A 23710-nucleotide genomic window follows, 5' to 3' on the forward strand; every position below is an offset into this window, starting at 1 on the left:
ACACATGACCAGGCACTACATACGTGTAAAGAATTCATGTGGAACAGAGCGGTGGCATATGTAGTCAGACCTGAACAAGGAGGCTGAGGTGTGACTCAGGGACGCAGACATTCCTCTTCTCTGCTTTCAGTCTACCCATGTGGGCAATTCTCCTTGTTTTCTTGGTACTCCACATGTTGCTGGCTTTGTGTCTCACTCAGCTAACTTGTACTTCTGGTGTGTCAGTTTTTTCCTTGTAGGTTTAAGTCATTACTCTTTGCTCAGGTCTAGCCTCTGAATGATTACTGGGGTCTCTCAGGCACTATACTAGGCGATGGCTGTCTCCCGTTAGACCACGGATTGACCGCTTTTTCCTTGGTGCCATCTCACCTGTAAGCTGCTGGAGGTCAGGGTTCAGGTGTGCCTCATTGCTTCCTGCCCTGTAGCACTGAGCAGAACATTGTGAGCACAGGTAGGTCCTTGCGAAAGGCACTGACAGGATTACAGAAGCAGGAGGATGAGCTGGTCCCTTGGCTTCAGAAACCTGGGAGAAGCAAGGATGGTTCAGGAGTGGAAGTCGGGCCTGTGGGTACCGTTTCCTCATTCAGGGGGCAGGCAGTGACTGCCTGGAGCTGCAGATCCTTGAGACTTACCACCTCAGGCCTAAATCTGCCTCCTTTAATTACATCCTTTCCAGGGAACAGGAGTCCTTGTTGTCTGCCCTGAAGTTGCTAAATATAGCTCCAACCTCAGGGCCTTGTGTGCTTCTGGGCCACAGCTCTGCAGTCTGTGCTGGCTGTTGAATCTCGCCTTTCCTCAGGGATTCTTTACATTTTAAAGTTTTCATTGGGGATGCCTTTGTGTTTTGAAGGCAGCCAAGAGAGTTGAAGGGCAAAGAGTGTTTAAAACCGTACAGGAAGATGACAAATTTGGGGAGCAGAGAGGAAGGGGAAAGTTTTAAATGAAGGCCAAGTGACTTATACATGGAACACATTGTCAGTGAGTGACTCGAAAGATGACAGTGACATCATTTTGTTACCATTTTCCCAGAAAACCTCCTGTCTTTCTTTTCTTTTTTTCTTTTTAACTGAACTATCAGCCATGGTATTTTTGAAACATTATTATTATTATTATCATTATTATTATTATTAAATATATTTAACATAAATATTAAACATATCTAAACAGCAACTATTCTCAAACATTATTTATTTTGTGTGTGAGTATGTGTGTGTGGTGTGTGTGTTGTGCATATGGAGGTCAGAGGACAACTTTGGGGGGTCAGTTCTCCTTTGATGTGTGCTTGGGATTCCAACACAGGCCATCAGGCTCCGTGTCAGTACCTTCACCCCTTGAGCCTTTTTGCCAAACCAAGCAATTGCTTTTCACCCTGAGATACTTTTAGTCTCTGTTCCTATCTCTTCTTTTTCATTTTATGTATGTTTGAGATGGGATCTCTCTACATTGCTCTGGCTGACCTGAAACTCTCAGGCCGACCTGAAACTATGTAAACCAGGCTGACCGCAAACTCACAGAGATCTACCTGCTTCTGCCTCTTAAGTGCTGGGATTAAAGGCGTGCACCACCATTGCCCAGGCTTGCCCAGGCTGTCTTTGTCTTTAATGCCCATCATTAAAATAAAAACACAACCCAGCAGTATTTCTGGTAAGATAAAAAGACCTCCTGTGTTATTTCCTCCCAACACAACCTCATTCCCAATAATCAACCAGTGGTACCCAGTTTTAACTTTCTTGAGTTTACTGTCATTTCTGGGAAAAATGTGTTCCTCTCTTTATTTCCTGAGATTAGTATAAAATATGCCTCCTGAGTTTGTTCTGCTACAGACAAGGGTTGCTTATTTATAGCCAGTTCACCCGTGCATTTCCCTTTCCTTTTGCTGTTAGCATAGACTGTTTGACCGGTTTCTCTCCCCTGTAAGCTTGTGTCATCTGCATAACGGAGATTGCTGAGTCAGCCCTCATCCTGTCTTCATAGAGCCTTGCCTGGCCTTTCACCCTCTAGTTTACCTTTGAACTTCTCAGCAACGATTTCACCTTAGCGACCTCAAAGGGTTGTAATGGATTGCATGTGCACCTGTCTGTAGTTTGCAACAATGTCTAAGTCTTCTGTGCTCTGCCTGTGACTTGTATTGAAGTGAAAATAGTACCATGGCCTATATATATATATATATATATATATATATATATATATATATATATATATATATATACATACATATACATATATATATATGTGACATTGCTGAGTACTAGGGCTAACGCGTGTTCTGTGGCCCCATCTCTTTCTTCCTATGGTTCTGAGGTCATGACCTTTAAGCCACTCACAGGGAACTAAAATTTTCGTAACGTTAAAATCTAACTTTCTCTAGTTCTTCAAAATGACCCCAGATTTTGGTTTTAATTCTACAGTGACCCTCTTGGTTACTATGGTGTATTTTTTTTTTTTTTCCTGGCAACTTGAGGTTTGTTTCTTTTGTTGGGGAAAGAAAACCTAAGCACTCTCTACCGCATCCTTTCTGTTTTGTTTTTGTCATTGTTCCATCTTCCTGCCCACCCACCTATTCCCTTCCCTTGGACATTCTCTTCCTGTGGCACCTTTGTACCATGCTCTCTTAAGGATGGAGAACATCCCTTCCCCCATCCATTCTGATTTTCTCGTGTGTGGGCCTTTTCTTGGGGAGATGTGTACAGATGTCTGCTCACTTCAAATTGTGCTGACCGCAGAGCAAGTCATAATTCCACCCAACGCTAGATGGGTGCCGTTGTCAGTTCACTGATGGGACTTCAGAGTACCTGCTTCCCTCTCACTGCACCATGGGAAAGCTCGCCAAGCCTTGTCCCTAGAGCTTCCTGCCAGCTTGAAGGCATCATTACCACAGAGTCCCCTATTCTCCAGGGATTGTTTGCTGTTTACAGACCTCTTGTCAGTGACTTTCTGAATCTGCTAATAGTTTCTGAGATTTCAGAGCCCTTGTAAGTTTCCCTGAGTCTTGTGAGTCCTTAGTTTTCCAGAGTTTTAAGAACTTCTGTCTTCCTTCCAGTAGGGAATGTTGCAATTTGGAGGAAGTGGTATGACCATCTCCTTTTTCTGATAGGGGGAAAACAAAACAAAACAAAAACAAACAAACAAACAAACAAAAAAACCAGGCCGGGAGTGGTGGTGTACGCCTTTAATCCCAGCACTCGGGAGGCAGAGGCAGGCGAATTTCTGAGTTCGAGGCCAGCCTGGTCTACAAAGTGAGTTCCAGGACAGCCAGGGCTACACAGAGAAACCCTGTCTCGAAAAAACAAACAAACAAACAAAAAACCAAAACAAACAAACAAAAAACCCAACCAGGCTCACCTTACCCGGCGAGGGTACTGCTCATACTACAATATCTCCTTTTATCTAAACGCCATTGTCTTATTGTCTAGACTATCACTGGAGTAACCTGGCGATCTTGAGTTGTATCATCATTTTTTCTTTTCTTTTTTTTTTTTAAAGATTTATTTATTTATTATATTTAAGTACACTGTACCTGTCTTCAGACACTCCAGAAGAAGGCGTCAGATCTTGTTACGGATGGTTGTGAGCCACCATGTGGTTGCTGGGATTTGAACTCTGGAACTTCTGAAGAACAGTCCGGTGCTCTTACCTACTGAGCCATCTCACCAGCCCCATTTTTTCAAAGGAAGATATACTAAAGTTGTGTTCACTAACTTTTTCTTAAACCTGGTTTTATTAAAGCAACTTTCTCTGTTCTTTACTTCTGCTTACTTAACTTCCAGTTCTCATGGAATCTATATTGTCCCTTCTCCTGCCACACTGTGTGGATGGGTGTGCTGCTGCATGCACATTGTTGGATAGCGGTTTTTGATGATCAAGCACGCCGTTACAGACATCTCCATGTCAAGAGCCCCTGTCTTTGCTTTATTTCATGAAGGTGCCATTATGTCTGGGTACCACTCTAATGCACAGTACTTGTGATGGGTTTTAGTGGGTGACGTGGCATCTCTTGTTTAAGGATTCTGTTTCTGAAAGGGGCAGTAGGATCTGGGAGAAAGACAGCATCTCCTGGTGGCTTCAAGAAGATACATTATGACATATTGTTCTTGGTGTTGCCTAGAAATTCATGCGCTAGGAATTAGGCCCAGAATATTCTTTTGCTCTCGGTTTTGTGGTCAGTTGCATCACATCGACACCTCTAACTGGATTTCCACCCGTAATTACTAGAATTCTTTCCCACTGACTTCTGAAAACACGAGATTCTTTCTTAAAAAGCAAAGAGGAATTCTCCTCAGAGTGCTCTACACAGTTTAGAACTGCTTATGCACTTGGTATAGCAGGAAGGGACTTAAGGAATGGCAGGCTATTAGAGAAAATGGACTGCTGTTAAGAAAGCTGTAGGCCCAGGAAGCATCATGTTTGCCTGTATTAAGGAGGCTTAGTGTTCTGTTACATATGAAATATAGTCAGACAACTTTTACAGTTTGGTTACCAAAGATGTCTGAATGACATCACTGTAGAAAGATGTGACTGTGTTAACTCATTAATGAACATTGAACATGCACCAGAGGACATATACCCCATTGCACTGTGGGAAAGCTCTGAGCTTAGTGACTCACAGTCTAGTATCTCTGGATACTGGGAGATAATGCTGTATTGGAGGTGCTGATGAGACACACAGAGCTGAAGTCTAATGGCTTGTAGACGATGTGGTCCAACATGAGAGGCAGGGCCAGGGTGGGAGAGGTACTCACTCGGGGTTAGTAGGGAGGAGCAGAGCCAGCGCTGGACCTCAGGCAGCACTGTTTCTATTCTCTCTTCCTACACCACCTCTCCCAACCTTAAAATGTACAGTGTACTTTCTCCATGCGACTGTACTTTATGAAGATGGAAATTGGGGAAATGTTTCATTAATGGAGAGGGATGGCCTCAGGAGGACTTTAATCTGAGACACAAGGAATCGTTTCCTAGATGAGAGGAAGAGGCAGGGCTCTTTCTTAATTGGTATTGTTTTTAATCTTGGGAAATTTGAGGCTTACTTTTGACCAAGGCACCTGTACTTTCTGGATCACACACTTGACGTCCAGGAAATAAGATGGTGACATTTGGTAGGCTGCTAGTGACTCCTCTGCTCTGATTTTTACAGCTTTGTGGCTCTGCATTAGGTCCCATGTCCGAGATAACCTGGAGGTAAAAAGTAAGCAGAAGAGACTTCGCTGAGTCAGGGGCGGGGCACCTGCCTTAGTCTGGCTGGGAAGTAGGTCAGCGCTTGGCAGACAGGAGACTGTGGTTAACTCCAGCCCTGAGCTCTGCCTTCGGTAGTCACATGCCTCAGAAAGGCAGGAGGGAGTGACAGTGGGAAGCGGAGAAGGGCAAACTTGTGGCTTTAGGTGCTGCAGGCAGGGAGTGGATTGATGGAAGGAGCCCTTTGGAGATGCGGGGGGCCTGGTAGAGAAAGGGAGAGGCAGAACTGTACTGAGGAATGCTCTTCCATGGACTTGGGTTCATGCGATTTTGCTTCTCTCGATTGCCGTGGGGCCCTGGATGTTAAAGAGAATGAGGCTGAGACGGCAGAGATCTGGTTATTTGTGGTTCCTCGACTGGTAACGGAGGAAGGGGTTGATGTTGGTTTGATAGGATTGTACCCTGGTCTAGTCTAGGATCTGGGCAGAATGAGGGCAGGTAGAGCCCAGAGCTTCACAGTGCTTCAAGTTTATGGGTACCGATAGGTGGGAACCAGGTAAAGAAATACATATTTTAGTTATAGTGAGCATCCTAAGCCAGAGGGAGCAGCAGTTTTAGGAGCCAGGTAGTGACAGCAGCATGCTGTGTTTTCACTTTCTGCTCAGAGACAGTGCATGGAGAGAGGCACTGGGCTGCAGAAGCCAGAGAGCTCAGTGCTGAGATGTTTGGATTACAGTTTATCCCAAACCATGAGATGCATGAGGGCCTGAGCAAGTCACATCCCTGCCATATTTACATAGCTGTAAGATGGAGGCATGGTGGCTCAGTGTAACCACTTAAAAAGCAACCTTCAGTTATCCACACACAAAGCAATGTTTTTAAAACAGCTTTGGTTACTAAACAGAGGGAGATTTTTATATTTATTTGTTGCCTTCTGTGTGTTTGGCGGAAACAACTATGTCCATTGGATGTTTCCTTATTCCTGGAATGAGGTCAAGAAGGATCCTGGTTGCGGGTCTCGAGACAGTCTAGATTTGATGAGCAGTGACAGGACCTTTGGAAGTGTTAAGCTGAGGGCTGACTTTCTGGTTGTAGCTTTGAAAGGTGGTGAGGATAGGGTCGAGGGTCCATGTCAGGAGGTGAGCTGAGTAACCGGGAGAGCCCGGGTCAGGCTGGGTATGATGTCACAGTCGTATGCATGAGGCAGTTGGTGAGTACACCTTTTATGCAGGCTTCTGATGTGCCAGGCTGTTGCTGAGCAAGGAGACATAGGAGGCACAGGAAGCACAGGAGGAACTGAATCAGCTTAGCATCTGAGAGTTGAGTGCTCTGGATGCTGGGAGGTGTGCACTCTGTGCCCCAGGGAGCATTCCAACCAAAGTTACTCTGCACTCGCTTTAGTAGATACGTGATCCCCTTAGACATAGATGGCTCTGCATGTATAGCATACTCTGTGCTGGTTGTCACCAGTCCTGACAAGGGACACCTTGCTGGTATGTCTCTGGAGTCACAAGGGGGCTCCTAAGGAAGTGGATGGCAAAGTTAGGGTGGTGTTAGCATACCCGGTAGTGACAAAGTACAAGGTTCTTCTTTTTGCAGTCAATGTGTAAGGAAATATGTTAATATTTTAGTAGCAAGTGTTGCCATGTGTGTGTGCCCTGACTAGCTTCATTCTTGGGTGCTTTCTGTCTCATAGTGTCATCAGTATGACAATTGATGTAGTAGTGAGTGAGCGACAGAAAAGGGGGTTGATTGTGAAGGGTTCATGGGGTTGATGATACTCTAAAAAGAGGAGTTTGGTAAATTTAGGAGGAAGAGGGATCAGGCCAGAAACAAGAGTGGTGTTCTGGCTGAAGGTGGAACTCAGGTAATTCTGAGTGTAGTAGTTTACACGGTAGAGCATCAATAGACGCACCAAAGCCGTTAATCCTCTCACAGGATGCAGAACAGGTAGAGAGGCATGGTGCGGTGGCCTTCGTCTTTATTTTAAATACTGTCTGTCATACACCAGGTGTCAGGAAGTCCCTAAGTGTTGTAGCCAGTCTTGCATCCTTTGTTCATCTTGTGATAGGAGCTCGGAATTCAGCGTTCTTGAGTTCCGTGCTTACACAATGATAGACATAGTGTTTGAGCTCATGCTTGTCTGACTGCGAGCCCGAGTGTTCCATACCTAATCCCACATTGCCTTTTATCCCATCCGTGTGCGTGTCATCCATGAGAAACAAGTCCTTTCCGTGCACAAAAGCAATCGTGCTAATAAGAACTGGAGGTGTCATTACCTTTTTCTACAAAATGGGGTCAAAAGTTCTTGCCTTAAGCACTAGCGATGCTCAGGGAAGGAGGGGGCTTCTGTCCCAGGGCTTGCCAGGGTTTCTGCAAGGCTGTTCTCGAGAGTGCGTGTGCATGGCTTAGTGTGTCTGTCCTCTCTGCGCCCGAGACACGGCTTTGATTCTGAGATAGCATCCTGATGATGTCAGAGCAAAGTGCTGATCACATGGATGGATGGTGAGTCTTTCTGTTTGTAACAGGACTCTCTTGGCATATGTCAGTGGTGTGATTCCTGGTGAGGATTTAGCCTCTCCTACAACTTACTTATAGGGAGAGAATGAACATCCTGCTCTCTCCACATACCCTCAGTACTTTTTTTTTTTTTTTTGCTGTACAGTAAGTAGTAGGTGGGGGATCTGCTACACCCCTACTGTAACAATAAAAACAAGGATCCAAGATCAGCTGAGAGGCAGCATAGCTCTATGACAAATACAGAGTCTTGGTCCCCAACTCTGCCCTGTCTTGTCCTCTGTCTACTTTTACCTCAGTTTCCCCACTTGTAGAGTGGGCATGGTAGTAAAGCTAGCTGCTTCACAGGGTTGTGGGGAAGGGGAAATCAACTAGTGTTTCTGAAGTATGTAGGAAACTGCCATATACTGAATACTGTGTATGTGTTAAACAGCAGAGTTTCATGGCTCTACCTTCTACTGCAAAGACAGGTGTGTATGTGTGTGCGTGCATGTGTTGGCTCATCTGTGTCCACTACCCTAGGTGATCAGGCCTTAAGGCTTGAATGGTAGTGGTAGAGGAAAGCTTTGTGGTCGAGACTGTTGCTGGTGACACACTCGGGTCAGTGCGATTAGCATGCCAGTTAGCCTAGTTTTGTCTCTGTCATGTGACTTGGCTCCTGAGGAGTTCTCATTTCAGCTTCAGACCTTTTCTAAGCCCCCATACTGCTTCAGTGTGCCATGCTTGGAGTACAGTCAGATGAAAGCAAATGGTGACTTTATGTGCACCACTTGTTTCACCTGCCCATGGATGCCAGATGAGGCCATTGCATCCCCTGGAACTGGAGATACAGGCAGTTGTGAACTGCCTTGTGGGCACTGTGAACTGAAACAGGGTCCTTTGCAAGAGCAGGAAGCACTCTATGGTACATATTTAGTTAGGGAAAGACTTCTTCTTTTCATCATGGGGAATGTTTCTGTATTTTTCCATGAGCTGAGAGTGAGCCTATGTGACATGCTCACTGGAGTGGAGTTTTAGGACGACTTTATGGTAAGGAAAGTTGAGACTCACTGTGAAGTAAAGCCTGAGACCTGTGTGAACAGTAGCTCCTCTGACTAGTTGGTGACAGAATGTTTTACCACCCCTCTATTTCTTCCAAAAGATTGACAACATTTGTGACTTTTAAAAGAAGGGATGGAAATTATGCTGCTAATGTTAACATTAAGCTATATCAATGCTTTATTCTTAATATAGCCTAAGACTCATACTTAAAATATGAGTTGATTGAGGGAAGAAACCTGGTGAAAATTCCCTGAATTTCTCAATGAAACGACAACTTAGCTCATACATTTGGTCTTCCACTCATCCATCTAGATGTACTTCTTCATGTTTTTAAAGAAGTACCATGCCAGGCACCATGCTGAGCCCTGGTTCATCCATGCTAGATCAGAATGACATATGGTAGGGGAGAAATCAAAATGTGGACACCTCAAATTGACATGTGCTTAGTATCCCAAAGATATAAGATACCTTTTAAATAAATTTTGTTTTGGTTACTTTGAAATGGTATTTGGGTATGTTGTATTAAATGAAAAACACTAATAAAATTAATTTCTGTTACTTTTCAAAAATGTGACTTGCTATGAAGTACACAAGATGTCTGTGGTGTACACTGTGCCCTGAGGTCAAGGGTAGTCTAAAAGTCTGGGAGGAGACATGGAGTCTTTGTGGGATGCTGGTCTCGGAGCTCCAGCTAGCCCTCCTCTTTATTTATCTTTTCACATCTCTACGTCCTTCTTTCTTTGCCCTAACCCGTTTCAGTCTGGAGAGAAGCGGTCTACTACACCGTGTGACGCCAACTCTAGTACTTGCCAGCACAGTTTTTCCTGGCCTTTGTGTTATTATCTTTCTCACTCTGATACCCTTAGCTTTTCTTCAAGATTTCCATGCTGGCTTCTGTCCACAGGTGTAGGGGTTCCAGGACCTTGTCTTGGGATGACTTTGAATCTGTGTTCCTGCCGGGTGCTTGAGGTTTTCTGGTTTGGAACTCGTGAGCTGTAGTCCCATGTATGAATGACATCACTGCCTCTTGGACATTGCACTTGGGAATCTTTAAAGAGACTCAGCATGCCATTGTCACTCTGGGAAGCAAGTCACTGCTAGCTGAACACACAGGGTGGAGTGAGGGGTTGGAGCATGGGATGCAGGATGTCCTGTCTTCAGGTTGTATTGTCAGCTGTGGTAGCAGCCACTCCACAACTCTTCCTTCCTGTCGTCCTTTAGGGCCCCTCCTGAGTCCAGCCTTTCTCTTAGGATTCTCAGCTGGCCTTCTTTCCTGCTCCTGCCCTTTTCGATTGTGTTCTCTGTTCCTCAAGAGTGGGATTATAGACTCAGAAACATGTTCTTGCTTGCCTCTATTTTTCAAAGTCTCTAATTTCTTCACCTAGGGTAAAATTCTAAATGTTTTGCATCTATTACAGGGGATAGTCAGCAGGAGGTAGCCGAGTCTTCAGGCATGTACCTGGATTCTCTGTCAACTTCTATGGCTTGGCACTTGCGTATTCTTCTCTGAAACATTGCCCCCACCGCCTGCTCAATCCTGGGCCCTGTGCATGCACTTCCGGACTAGGCTCCCCGGTGACCTTTGACCTTGCTTATCTCTACTTCCTCTATTTTAGGCTGTGGTTGAACTTCTCTGCCTTTCCTGGAGGGAAAGGGTCATTCTTCTCATTTCTGTATCTTTAGGTCCAAAAGCCATGTAAATTAGTCATTTGTCGAGTGAGTAAGTGCTCAAGAATAAAGGGTATGGGTGTGGTGGTGTGGAATCAGTGGGGATGCTAGTCAGGTAGCAGTGGGAATGGGGAGGGTCCTAGAAGAGGTGGTCCTTGCTCCCTGGGGTGACAGGGTACAGAGGAGATTCTAGTCTACTGTGCTATGTACTGTAGGCTACAGAGGTACTGCAGAGGCCTGTCTTGCTGTCAAGACTATCCTCTTTGTAGGAAGCTAAGGATAGTCACCTTAGGGGTCTATTTGGGCAAGCGCCGGCTCTTTGCCTGTGAGCTGGGTTATACAACTCAGGAAGCTTTCTCAGCACACAGCTGGCATGGCAAGCAGCCTCCTCAGTCCTTGCTGTGAGCTGCCTCGGAGGGAAGAAAGCTGAAATGGCTGCTTGCGTTTGCCTTTAGTTCTCCTGTGGAGTTGCGCTTTTCGATAGCAGAGAGGTGACCTCAGCAGCCAGAGATAGGAAACAGACTAGTGAGTCATGGCAGTCCCTAATGAGGTGCACGAGGGACCCCTTCCTGAGCATGAGGGTCAGGTGAGGTCGGGCTTTGCCTGGGGTGAGTTTTGCCTTGGGGCTCCGGTTGGCACTGGAGCAGAGCTGAGCTAATTTTACCCACAGGAGCTGACTGTGCTGAAAAGCAGGGTTTCTGACATTGGCCTTATCATCTTGCTATGCCCAGAGGTACAGCCCTGGTATGTCTGGACTGCTTTCCCCTGTTCAAGTTAGATACGTTTTCCCATTAAATGTGCTTGTGGGGAAGCATGGGAAGTGCTTTGGATTCGGTACAATGCTGGAGAGATCGCCGGGATCCCGACTCTTTACCTTGTACACCAGGCACCAGGGTTTACAGTTGAATGAGCCTCGGATTGCTCCTGCACCAACACACTTGGTGACATGACTAAGTGGTGGCTACTTCGTTTGTATTGGTTCTGTGAGGAAGTGTCATTTCTGTCCCTGTTCTGCATATAAAGAAACATATGCACAGAGAACTCAGGCCACCAGCACGTCTTGACAGAGCTGGGATTGAATCTGTGCCAGAGATTCCAGGATATACAGGCCACTGGAGCTTGCAGTCTTGAAGTGCTAGGTAGGAGGTTTTGCTTATGTGTTAGCCAGGACCAAGTGTTTTTGACCTGCGTGCCATGTCTGAGGCCTTGAGTTCCATGCTGAGCAGGCAGGCAGTGGAGCTGTATTGGGGATGAGATCAAACTAACAAGGAGGAAGTGCTGGGTAGTCAACAGCCGGCTCGTTCTTAGTTCATCCTCACAAGCCCTTCTGCAGTTAGCCTTCCTAGTCATGATCAGACATCTTACAGATGAGAACACAGAGGCCCGCAGAGGCCATATTCCTCAGTGGACTCACTAGGCACATGTAGAGTTGAACAAGGCTCTTGGTCTGTGTCTGTTTATCTTCAATCCCTCCATTAACTCTGCTGCGTCCCTGAGTTGTAGTAAGAGATAGAACCTGTACCTTGCTTCCAATCATGCAGTGGAGCCAGCATCCATACAGCAGCATCCATGGACATCATCAGTGTAGGAAGAACGGTCTGAATGGTCTCAGCAGGGATGGGGGAAGCTAAAAGAATAGTCAGGGCTGCAAACTGAGGGTATATAACGATCACATATGCTCATGAGTTTTCTGGGTCAAGAATTTAGGCAGGACAAAGAAGGAGGAAGACATCTTCCTACATGGCTAGAGCCTTTGCTTTACAAGGCCTGTGGTCTTGGCTGGAGGAATTAAAGGTTGGGCACTAGAGGCATGCAATGCTGGCAGTCACAGGTCAGGATGACTGGATATGTTTTCCACGTTAGAATTTCTTCACAGTACGCACTTAGTTTGGTGGCCTTAAAAGGAAGGTTGAAGGAAGGAGGAAAGGGACAGGGATGGGAAGGAGGGAGGGAAGGACAAACGCAGGGAAGGAAGGAGGGAGGGTTGACCCTGACCAACATGCTGACAAGACAGTAGTTGTTAATCAGAAGTTGTGTTACTCTTCTCCATCGGTTGGAGCAGACTCAAACTCACCCATGTTTCAGGGGAGGGGACTTCAAATCTTGCTGCAGTGGCAAAGCTCTGTAAGTGCTGGACATGTTGCTGGGGTCACCATTCAAAGCACCATTCATCTTTTAGCCAAGATAAGAGAAAGGAGCAGACATTTCTCAAGTCCTGTGCACGGCGCTGGGTGTGGCTGGACGGTCCAGGAGTGCAGCAAGCTAACCTAAGAGGTGCGAATCAGGAAAACGGTCCGAGCGAGAACCTTTCAGGAAGCGGTCAATAATTTTGCCAAAGGCATGCTTTGTTTCCTATGACTTGGTGTTTACATTGACCATAGGCTTGTTTGTGTAACTGTGACTAGATCATTATACCTGTTATATCAGTTTGAGAGTTCTAGATTTATTGGCTTATTGCAATCAAGTGAGGTATTTTTGCCTGTGCATAGGAAACATCTTAGGATGTACTGTGAGACACATGAGATACAGAGAAGTGAGTGGTCCAATCAAGAAACCAGCTCTTTTTTTTTTTTTTTTTCTCCCTGTATCTATTAGAAATGACACTTGGAGAAGCATTCTGTGTTGTTTAAGTGGAAGGAATTAATTCAAAGCACGAGGTGCTAACAAAATGGTTGGAAAGACTAGAAGAGTGGGAGTCAGCAGGTGGCATCTGCAGCTGTGGGGTCTGAACCGATTATATTGCCATGACTAGGGACAGTGAACGTGCGATTGAGAAGCCACTGTTGTGGTGCCTGAAACTTTGCTGTCCCACCATCCCCGTAGCTAGTACCTGGCCGTGACAGTGCCTGTGCCGAGGCTGACTCCTCCCTTGCACATTGCCATTGGGGATGGAAAGAGCAGCAGGAAGGCTTGAATTCACTCTCCATCTACTATCTCACACAAGAGCCTCTCGGTGGTGGAGACTTATTGCCTAGTTTTGAGATGAGTGGCAGAAATGCCACGTGCAGCAGGCTGCTCTTCTGTAGGGCTGCAAGGTACCTCAGGGCAGGAAAGTGGCCCCTTAGCCAACTGAGAGAATATATGCGCCCCTAGCTCATTCATTTAGAAATCTCTAGAGTTATTATCCTGAAATGCTTAATGCTTATAAGTCATCTTAATATCATAGTAATATAATTAAGTATAATGTCTACTATTTAAGTTTATTTATATAACTTAATATGCTTAATATCCCAGAAGAGCAGGCTGTTTACCTCCATTCAGTTTCTTGATTGCGTTTTCCTTAGTTTTGACGAGAGTGGTTTATTTGTGATGTTCTAGTTCATTCTAATTTCTTCCTAGGCTCCATGCCCTCACACAGTTCTTTTTTTTTTTTAAACACATAATTTGTTTTCAGGATTTTAATAAATATTTACTATAACCTGATCATGAGCTTTACTTGGCAATATACAGAGATCCAGCCTGGATTCTTCCTTTGGGAGCCCATACTGGGGCAGGAGAATAAATCAAATGCTTAGTAAGAATAGTCTAGGAAGATTGTGATTGATGTTCTAATTGGAGGTTGGCACATTCAGGGAAGAGGAGCGTTCTAAGGGGCTAGGAATGAAGGTCCTCTCTAGATCTGGGAGTCAGAGCTGGAAGCCGTGCCATCTCTTTATGGGGATTTGAGAATGCACAGGAGTATTATGCTGTCGTAGTCCTCAGAGGGCGGGTCACCATTGGTATTTAGAGGGCATGGCCAAGGGTGCTAAGTGTCCTTTAATACAGGAGTCACAGTGGATAAACTTACTTTCTCTAAAGGGCGATCCCAGTCCTGCTGAGGATTACTGATGGAGGGTCCAACAGAAGCCAAGACTTGACCTAAGAATGTGTGTTGGATGGCAATGGGGTCTGCTTACCATGGGAACAGAGGGTTGAGGATGGATTCTGGAGACACTGGGACTTTGTCACCTTTCACCACATCACATAAGATCATGGAACAGTCGGTGAGAGCACAGACCCACTCTTCACTCACCACGTACTCCATGGACATCAGCAGTGTGTTTTCATGAATGCCCCAGACAACTGATTTCCAGAACTTGGCTTAAGCGACCCCTGGAATAGGATCCTGTAGTTCTGGGGGAGCCAGGCAGTCGGTATTAGCCGTTTATAGAAAAATCAGGGGCTGTGCTGGCCTGCCACAACATTATTCCTCCCATAGCTAGACAAGCATGTGGTGGCCAGGTGGAGCAGTAGGTGTCTACTCCAGCCAGAGAAGCCAATCTTCCAAGTGTCCTCCAGGAAGGTGTGTTGTTCCCTCTACTCCCTTGTGGACCATCTAGGTCATGAAGCATGCCAGGTGCATTCTGCACCCTTCATATTACTGCATCTCGAGTTGATTATTAATTGCCAGTCAAACCAGCAATTTGCTGACAGTGTGCATGTACTGTGACTATGACTGCCTTTGTTCTTGGAGAATGACTTGCTGCTGTTCTGTGATGATGGCTGTGGAATGGTTGGTTTTCCCTGTGGTGGTTTTTTTTTTTTTTTTTTTTTTTAAAGTTCTGCATATTTTTCTGACATTCTGGTTAGATCTTCTAGTCTTGCATGACATTGAAGGTTGGGCAGGGAATCTTAGGGATGCAACTGAGTGTGTGTGTGTGTGTGTGTGTGTGTGTGTGTGTTGGGAGGATGCCTTGTTTCATTTCTGACAGGCTTCCAGGGTACCGTGAAACAGGCATGCGGATGTATGGATTGATTTTATGGATAAAGAACCTGTGTTTCAGAGAATGAAAGTGACTTGCCTAGGGTCCCATGTGAGCTGGCTTAGGACTCCTCCCCCTGAAATGCCCCCTTAATTGCAGGACTTCAGTTGCATCCTGCTGTGGGGGAGGGAGTTCAGTGCACATGCTGTGGAGTCACAATGTGGCATGTGACTTTTGGCTCAAATACTTGTTAGAGGGTATGTCAGTAGGCACCATGGTTTTATCTGTCAGACATTTAAACCAGGGAGACATGGAAAGAACTCTTGTCACAGATGCATTGTTGAAGTGATTTGGATGTTTATGGTAATTGCTGGGACCCCCTTTAGTGAAAAGGTGGGCTAGCGGAAATTCTCCTGGCCACACATTTCAGTCACAAAACATTCCTAAGGTCCCCAGTGCATTGTCTAGGGAGGAGCTCAAGCAGGAGTGCTTTTTGTTCTGTAGAGCAGGCTGTTCTGGTTTTTGTCACCCCATCTGTGCACACTAACCACCTGGAGGTCAGAGGACAGCCAGGACTTCTCAGGTCCCTTAGCTGTTGCCTTGATGCTGGTGTGATTATGGAGAAATGGTCTGAAACAGTAGCTTTTCTCAAACCTTTCCTTTCTCATCTTTGACTATCTTGGTTGTCATCAGAAGTCTAAGGCCCGAGTTTCAGAGAGTCTGAAGACAAAGTTTAAGATAAGCTGTTCAGAGAATTTGGGACTCAGAGTGTGTTTCTCAAACTAAAACAAACAAACAAACAACACCAAAAAAATCCCAAAACAAAAACAAAGTACCTTTGAGAATTTTATACATGTGTACAAGGGAAGATCATGTACACCCTGGTCCCCATTTACTTCCACCATCTTCCTTTGTACCCCCAAATACTTCCCTGTGATAATCCACTAAGTCAAGTTAGTGACATGTGGGTGGGTGGGACCACACACTGCAGCACTGGAAACCTGGGAAACGACCACGCCCTCCAGCCTTACATTTCCTGTCTTCCTTACCCATTCTTTACTACCGCCAGGGTGTTTGTTTGGGTTGAACATGTCCTCAAGTTTACAAGGACATGAGGCTATCTGCTTTTCATTTATGGACCAAGATATAGCTAATTGATAACCATACTGTAGTCTATGTTGTGGCATCCCATTAACTAATTTGTTAAGCCAACTCACTTTCACACAGGCCATTTGAGGTGGGTACTTTCCATTTACAGGTGAGAAAACTGAAGTTTAGAGAAGTAAAAGACATCAGGACTCTTTAAAAGTATATTTTTATTTGCAATTGAGCTATACCACTTCTCACTCCTTTTTCTCTGTTTCCAGTCGGTCCCTCTATGTTATCCTCCCTCAAATGTTCCCCCTTCATAAGTTGATAGTCTCTTTTGCTTTGTTTACTATTGTTGTATATGTTCATTATATATATATATATATATATATATATATATGTGTGTGTGTGTGTATATACACATGTTCATATATATGTACTCATATATGAATTAAACATATATATATGCATATGTATATATATACATACATATACACATTCATATATATATAACCTGCTAGATCTGTTTTTGTTGGTAATGAATACATGATTCCAAAGCTAGCAATATAAATGAACATGTTAATGTCTATTGGAGTATTTCATGGGTCCCATCTTTAGGAAAAAAAAAAAAAACAGTACCGGCAACTGGTAACTGCTGGGAGAACATAGGATTATAGGATTCTTTTGTTGTTGTTGTTATTTTTGAGACAAGGTTTCTCTGTGTGGCCCTGGCTGTCCTGGAACTTGCTCTGTAGACCAGGCTGTCCTGGAACTCCAGTCCGTCGTCTGCCGGGAAAGGCATGTGCTGCCATGTTCGGTGAACATAGGATTCTTACCCAGGTTTTTTAATTTGAGAACTCTTTGTCCTGTGCTATGTCATACCCATACTATAATGCCTCTCACACAGGTAATAATATGGAACTGTTATGAAGATGTGCATCTCAGACCCCTGAAGTTGCAGAATTAGAGGGTCCTTAAAGGACTCAGGGCTGATGGTTTTCAAGTGTTGGTCTTAGAGTTGGGGTGTCAACAAATTGAGAAGTGGAGGGGGAGGGAGGCTTGAAGCCTGCTGGTACCTGATTTCCCTCCCTTTAAAAGGCAAGCATCTCTTAGTATTCACTTAAAGGAGAAATTGTGCTGAGAGATGAAAGGCTGAAAATCACTGTGGTAGCCTAACACCTCTTCATGAAGGCAAACCCTTAAAGTGGTTTAGCATAGCTACAAGCTGTGAGGGTCCCAGGGCAGAGACACCCAGCTCTGCATGTCCTTGACTCCCTGACACTTAGTTGAAAGCATCTCTCTGAACTCACATTCCCAACTTAGTGGGATGTGGTTGTTTCCTTTTTCAAGGAAGTATTTGATCTGCGGAGCTTCCTTTGAGGGCTCTCTCAGGAATGGAATGGCAGCTGGATGTTCAGGGTCATTCCACCCAGAGTAGATACAGAGCCCTCCAGCTGCCCTGAGCACAGCGACCTTGAACTGTGTCTGTCACTCTGGCTACATCTTCTCTTTTCATCCTGGTAATCTTGCTTTGACTGGTTTAATTTCTGTCTAGGAAAAAGTGACTGTTATAGCCTATATTCTCTTACCTTCCTGACCCAGCCTTGCCTGTCTAAACCCATGTAGCTATTGAGGGCTCACTGTGTGGAAGGCACCTGGCAACAGAACTATAACTGTCAGGTCCTTTGGAGGTAGTTATGCTACATATGGTTGTATGCATGTTAGTTATAGGGAACAAATTTCATCTCATAGAAGTGATGTGGCTAGAAGGTGGGCAGCTGGGGGGAGGGGTTAGGGTGCTTCTGGAATTGCAAGTTCTTGCTGTCTACACTGGAATCTTTTATCTTCTATTTCCTTCCTACCTTCATGACTGTTGTCTGCTGTTACCGCTTTTAATACCTAACCCCAAGTCTAACCCAGCCACTGGGAGGGACGCAAGGAATCGTAGCCCGCCCTCCTCTGTGGCTTCTTTCTAGCAGGGGGAAACAGATGGCATAGTGCCAGCCAGAAAATAATCAGCATTGTGCGGTTTTCTCACCAGAGTAGGGCTGCATTTCTAGGACTTTATGGACCCTCTATAAATGACAATGAGTACCTGGTTCTTTGCAGGACCTGAAGAGAATCCTGACAGCTAGAGTGTTGGAAGAGGCTTGAAGAGAGGCCGAACCCTCAGAGCTGCTTGGGACTCCTCTTGAGGGTGGTCCCCCGCAGGAAGACTGGTATGTAAAGGGACCCAGTGTCTAGGTTTGCTCTGCTGTTCACTGCATGCTGCCTCTGGTGTAGACTCCATGTGGAGCCTCCGTGAGCTGGGCTGGAAGGGTTAACTGGTTGGAGCACCTTATTCTTTTGGTATCTGCAACTTGAAATATCTTGAGCCCTTGATTAATTCATGCTTGGACATTTCCTCGGTGCTCCTCGGTAAATAGTTCCTTACTGTACATTTATTTCCCCACGGGCTTTTTGCAGTGAGACTGGAGCCCGTGTTTCTAACAACTACTCCAAGGAAAACACTGAAGGCCACGTTCCCGGAAGCGAGACTCTCAGGGGTCTTTGAGACATCCATCTCTATTACCTCCTTCTTGCCCAGAGTTTGCTTTTAGCTGAAAAAGGGAGATTTTGTCTTGAGCTGCTCTGTAGACATATGTGACTTGGAATTTGAGACCCTGACAGCTGCTGCTGAGCTTTGAGCTGCAAGTGTGAGCAGCATATAGACCTAACCTGTAAAGCACAACTCATCCTCCCTTAATTCCCAGGGCCTAGTGTCTCTTTGTCTTGTGAATGACCTCACTGCTTTGTGTGTTTGTAATGGAATGCACAGTCATTTGCAAGTAATCATACAATAATCCCGCACACTTTTAGAAGGCCTTACTCTCTTCCAGAGGGCTTTCATTCTCATTATCTCTTCTGATCCTTGTAACTACTCCAAGAGGGAGGCCCGAGTTACTGCTGTAATCTCTGATTTTCAGGTGTAGAAACCGAGGCTTAGAAGCATTAAACAGAGGTCACACGGTGAGTTTAGTTTAGAGTACAGTCACACCTGGAGGCTCAGGTCCTCGGGTTCCTTTGTCGACTTTCCCTTGCTGTAGCCTTGCGAACTTATATGTGCTGGCTCTGAGCCTCTGCCTTCCTTTTGGCACACTGGGTATTATGTTTTCCCCCACAGGCAGTTGTGAGTAGAGATTAAGGGAGACTGCCTGGGCTGGCATTTAGGTATGGTCGAGCACACTGATCACATGAAGCACTGCCCCTTTGACTCCATGAACGTCGAATTCCATAGTGCAGTTGAAGTGTACAGGAAAGGGTGTTTCCCTCTCCCCACTCTGAGGACATCTCTGAGGCACTCCAACCCTGGGGTGAGCAAGGTGACCTCACTGCCCTGTGAGAAAGAGAGAGAGAGAGAGAGAGAGAGAGAGAGAGAGAGAGAGAGAGAGAGAGAGGTGCATGTTTTTGGGTCTGGCAGAACTGGGTTCTAGTATTGAAGAACAGGATCTGTATCATAGATTTTTTTCATCCATGAGGATGGGAGTGTAGAAAGGCCGGCAGAGGAAATGATGGAGAGCTAGTCTTAAAGGTTGCTTTCTTTAGTTCTGCACCAAACTATCCATTCACTGTGCCTAGAAGCAGGCCTGTAAGCTCAGGCACTATGAAGGCTACAGCATGTGGAGTTCAATTTTAAGGCCTACTTGGGGTATAGAAGTGACTAGAAGCTCATCCTGAGCCACTTAGTGGTCCTCTTATTAAAAAAAGAAAAAGTAGAATGAAGATGAGATTCGGCTCAGTGGTAGAGCTTAGCTTTTCTGAGTGCTCTCTCTCTCTCTCTCTCTCTCTCTCTCTCTCTCTCTCTCTCTCTCACACACACACACACACACACACAGGGGTTGTGGAAGGAGAGGTGAAACTGGGTGCTTTCGAGTTCACAGGATAGCAGTGTACATGTTGAATATGTTGCTTAGCATTAAGGCATTGGAAAATCCGCAGAAGAATAAACTTCATGTTGGTAACAGTTGCATGAAGAGTCGTCATCAATGTGACTTGGTCAGGAGAGAGCACAACTGCTTGTGGACCGAGGTCTTGGATAGCTTTGTTTTTATATACAGTTACCTACAAGAATTCTAACTCAGTGTGATAAGCATTGCTTGACATGTGGTCCTAAGGAGCCGAGCAAGGCCAGGAGGTTGAAGACCAGGGAGTCAGAATTTGGTTCCATATAAGGAAGAACTGTCTTGTGCTAAGATAGAATTAACAGCTGTTTGAAATATGATCTCTGTCTCATGGGAGACTGTGGAGATGCTAAGGGGGATTCAGGAATAGTCAGGCATAGTGGGTCAGAGGTGCTCTGTGGCCAGGAGAAATAAAGAACACATACACACAGGGAATGAGATGTCCCTTTGCTGATAAAGAGATGAACTTGTTGATGTTTGCACAGCAGAGGAGACCTGTGAGTCTTCTCTTCTGATTTTCATATTTATCCTGGTGCCTCACTGCTTGGACCTTGGTTTTGGAAGTTCCTAGCTCTTCCCTGCATAGTGTTCTCAGGGCAACATCTTACTTCTCAGCTGAAATGCTCCTGTCCACGCACAAGCAGAAACTGCTCCCAACAGAGCTATTTCCTTTCCTCTCCACCCTCCTGCTAGCCCCTGGGAGGACTGCATTGTGGAACCTGGTTTCTGAGCTGGGATCTGCGGGGTGGTGGCAGGGGCCTTATCTGGATGCCCGTGTGCATCTTTTATTTTATCTCTTAGCTTATATTAAAACATTAAAAAAAAGTATCAAAATAAGCTCACAGGGATCGTTTGGACTGAAGAACTAGAAGCTGCTCTTTTGGGCACATAGCTGGATAATTTAGGGCTAGCTGTCTGGTTTTTGGATAAGGGGATGGGAGCCAGCAGAGCAGAACTGATTTGCATAGCATTGTACAGTCTGAAGCGACTGTTCTGGCTTGGAGCTTGGGAGCCATTACTCCTTGCCCAATGCTGTTTTGTAACTGACAACTCCTTGATGTTAGAAGCAGCAGTCTCACAATGCAGTCTGAAGAGCCTGAGAATTGGTTACAATTTGGAAAAGGACTCACCTCGTCTCAGAATAGCTATATTAGTAACAGTAGAGTAAGTTCATCTAAGACATGGGGAAAACAGAAACCAAAGGTACGGTTGGGGTCTCTCTGAGTGTCCACCTAATCTCATATCTGTCTTTCATTCTCTCTCCCTTGATTTATCTTGAGTCACTTTAACCAGCTTCAGTCCTGATTAGCTTCACAGTTCCAACTATTTCACAGGACCTCAGCCTTAGAATTAATTTTACAAGCTGTGCTATCTGATTTGCCTTTCTCTCCCCTAACAACCAGGCATTGCCAATAGTCTGCCTTGACTCTGTGTTGTAGATTCTGATGTCTGCCTCATTGTAACAAACAAGCCTATGAAGAGTTGTTTTAGTGCCTATGTAACATGGGTTAGATTCCTGGCTCCTGGCATAGGTGCTTCACTGAAAATGTTATGTATTGTTGCACACATATTATCATGCATAAGATATTGACTGGCTCTTTACTCAATTTAGCTTAAAAATGTTCGTTGTCTGCAACATTGTACACAGTGCTGTGCTGAGGTAGGACAGTGTCTGTAACATTGTACACAGTGCTGTGCTATGTTAGGACAGTGTCTGTAACTTTGTACACAGTGCTGTGTTGTGGTAGGACAGTGTCTGTAACATTGTACACAGTGCTGTGCTATGTTAGGACACTGTAACATTGTACACAGTGCTGTGCTATGTTAGGACACTGTGATGTTGTACACAGTGCTATGCTGTGTTAGGACACTGTAACATTGTACACAGTGCTGTGTTATGTTAGGACACTGTAACATTGTACACAGTGCTGTGCTATGTTAGGACACTGTGATGTTGTACACAGTGCTATCCTGTGTTAGGACACTGTAACATTGTACACAGTGCTGTGTTATGTTAGGACACTGTCTGTAACATTGTACACAGTGCTGTGCTGTTAGGACACTGTAACATTGTACACAGTGCTGTGCTATGTTAGGACAGTGTCTGTAACATTGTACACAGTGCTGTGCTGTTAGGACACTGTCTGTAACATTGTACACAGTGCTGTGCTGTGGTAGGACACTGTAACATTGTACACAGGGCTATGCTGTGTTAGGACACTGACACAGTTATGCTGTGTGCTCTCTTTACACCCCACCCTTTCCTTCCTTCCCTTCCCAGCTGTCATCAGGTGCTGTCCCCCTATACTGTTTCCTCTTTTACTTTCATGTCATATATACATAAATGATTTTATGTATCTGTGTAAAACCTAGGAACCACAAATGATAGAAAATATCCAACATTTTCCTGAGACTGGCATAATTCAATTAATATGACCATCACCAGGAGCATCTGCTTTCCTGAAGATGAGATAATATTCTTTTTTATGAATGCAACCCCCTGTCATGTATATCATGTATAAATGTATGTATATGTATATATATGTATGTATATGCACACAAATACATATATATACACACATATATACACACACACTTACACACACACACATCTATCTATCTATCTATCTATCTATCTATCTATCTATCTATCTATCTATCTATCTATCTATTCTAGTTCTTTTATCCCTGCTGCTGTGTTCCATTTCTTAGTTGTAATGAATGTTGCTGTAATACACATTGGTGTTGGAGTATCTCTCTGGCATGTTGATTGGAAACCCTTTGTTGAAGTATCTAGGAGCAGGCTAGTTGGTGGTTATAAATTTAGCTTTTTGAGGGTCCTCTATCCTTATTTTCATAGTGGTTGGACCAGGTTTCATCCCACCAGTTTGAGGGTAAGTTTTTGTCCACATCCTTGCCAGCAGTCATTGACAATGAGTGACATACTAACTGGAGTGAGAGGGGCTGCAGTGGAGTTCTCATTTGCATTTTTGCTTGGTGATGTTGAATATCTCATGCTTTTGACCAGCGTATTTCATCTTTTGAAAACTATTTCTGCTTATTGGCAATTGTATTTCACCTTTTGAAAGCTATTTCTTCAGCCCATTTATTAGTCAGGTTGTTTAGTTCTGTGTTCTTACTTGGTTGAGTTCTTTGTTCATTCTAGATAGTAATTGTCTCTCAGATGAGTAGCTATCAAAGATTTTCTTCTATTGAGCAGATAGTCTCTTGTGTCACTTTGGACAGTCCCAGTCTTAATGTAGACTTTAAACTTTGAAACCACCCCCTTCCTTTGCTGGATTGGGAGGCTGTTTCTGGGAATAGGACTGTACACACACACACACACACACACACACACACACACACACACACACACACACACACACACAGGTGTGTGTGTGTATATATACACGTGTGCATGTGTGTTAGGATTAATATTCCACGTCTGTGGTGTTTGTGATATTAGTAGTTGAGAGATCCATGTCTGTGAGGGTTAATGATTTACTCAGGGTAAGGAGGTCTGCCTTGTGTGGGGCATGTTCTTGAAGTGCCAGAGAGAAGGGAGATTTTTCTGACATCCTCCAGCCTTCTTCTCCATATATG

General features: G+C 44.9%; 1 protein-coding gene across 3 annotated transcripts in view; it reads left to right on the forward strand.

Annotated features, from left to right (window-relative positions):
• Positions 1–23710, forward strand: part of Lpp (LIM domain containing preferred translocation partner in lipoma) — a 599010-nt gene that overhangs the window by 30391 nt on the left and 544909 nt on the right. For 2 of the 3 annotated variants that reach the window (XM_029544361.1, XM_029544362.1), the window contains exon 2: positions 18276–18385. The exons of the other annotated variant lie outside the window; for it this stretch is intronic. The gene's annotated coding sequence lies outside the window, so the exon portion shown is untranslated. The remainder of the gene's footprint in view (positions 1–18275; positions 18386–23710) is intronic. 3 annotated transcript variants of the gene reach the window in all.

This window comes from Mus pahari, chromosome 12 (assembly GCF_900095145.1).
Source record: "Mus pahari chromosome 12, PAHARI_EIJ_v1.1, whole genome shotgun sequence".
Lineage (NCBI taxonomy): Eukaryota > Metazoa > Chordata > Mammalia > Rodentia > Muridae > Mus > Mus pahari.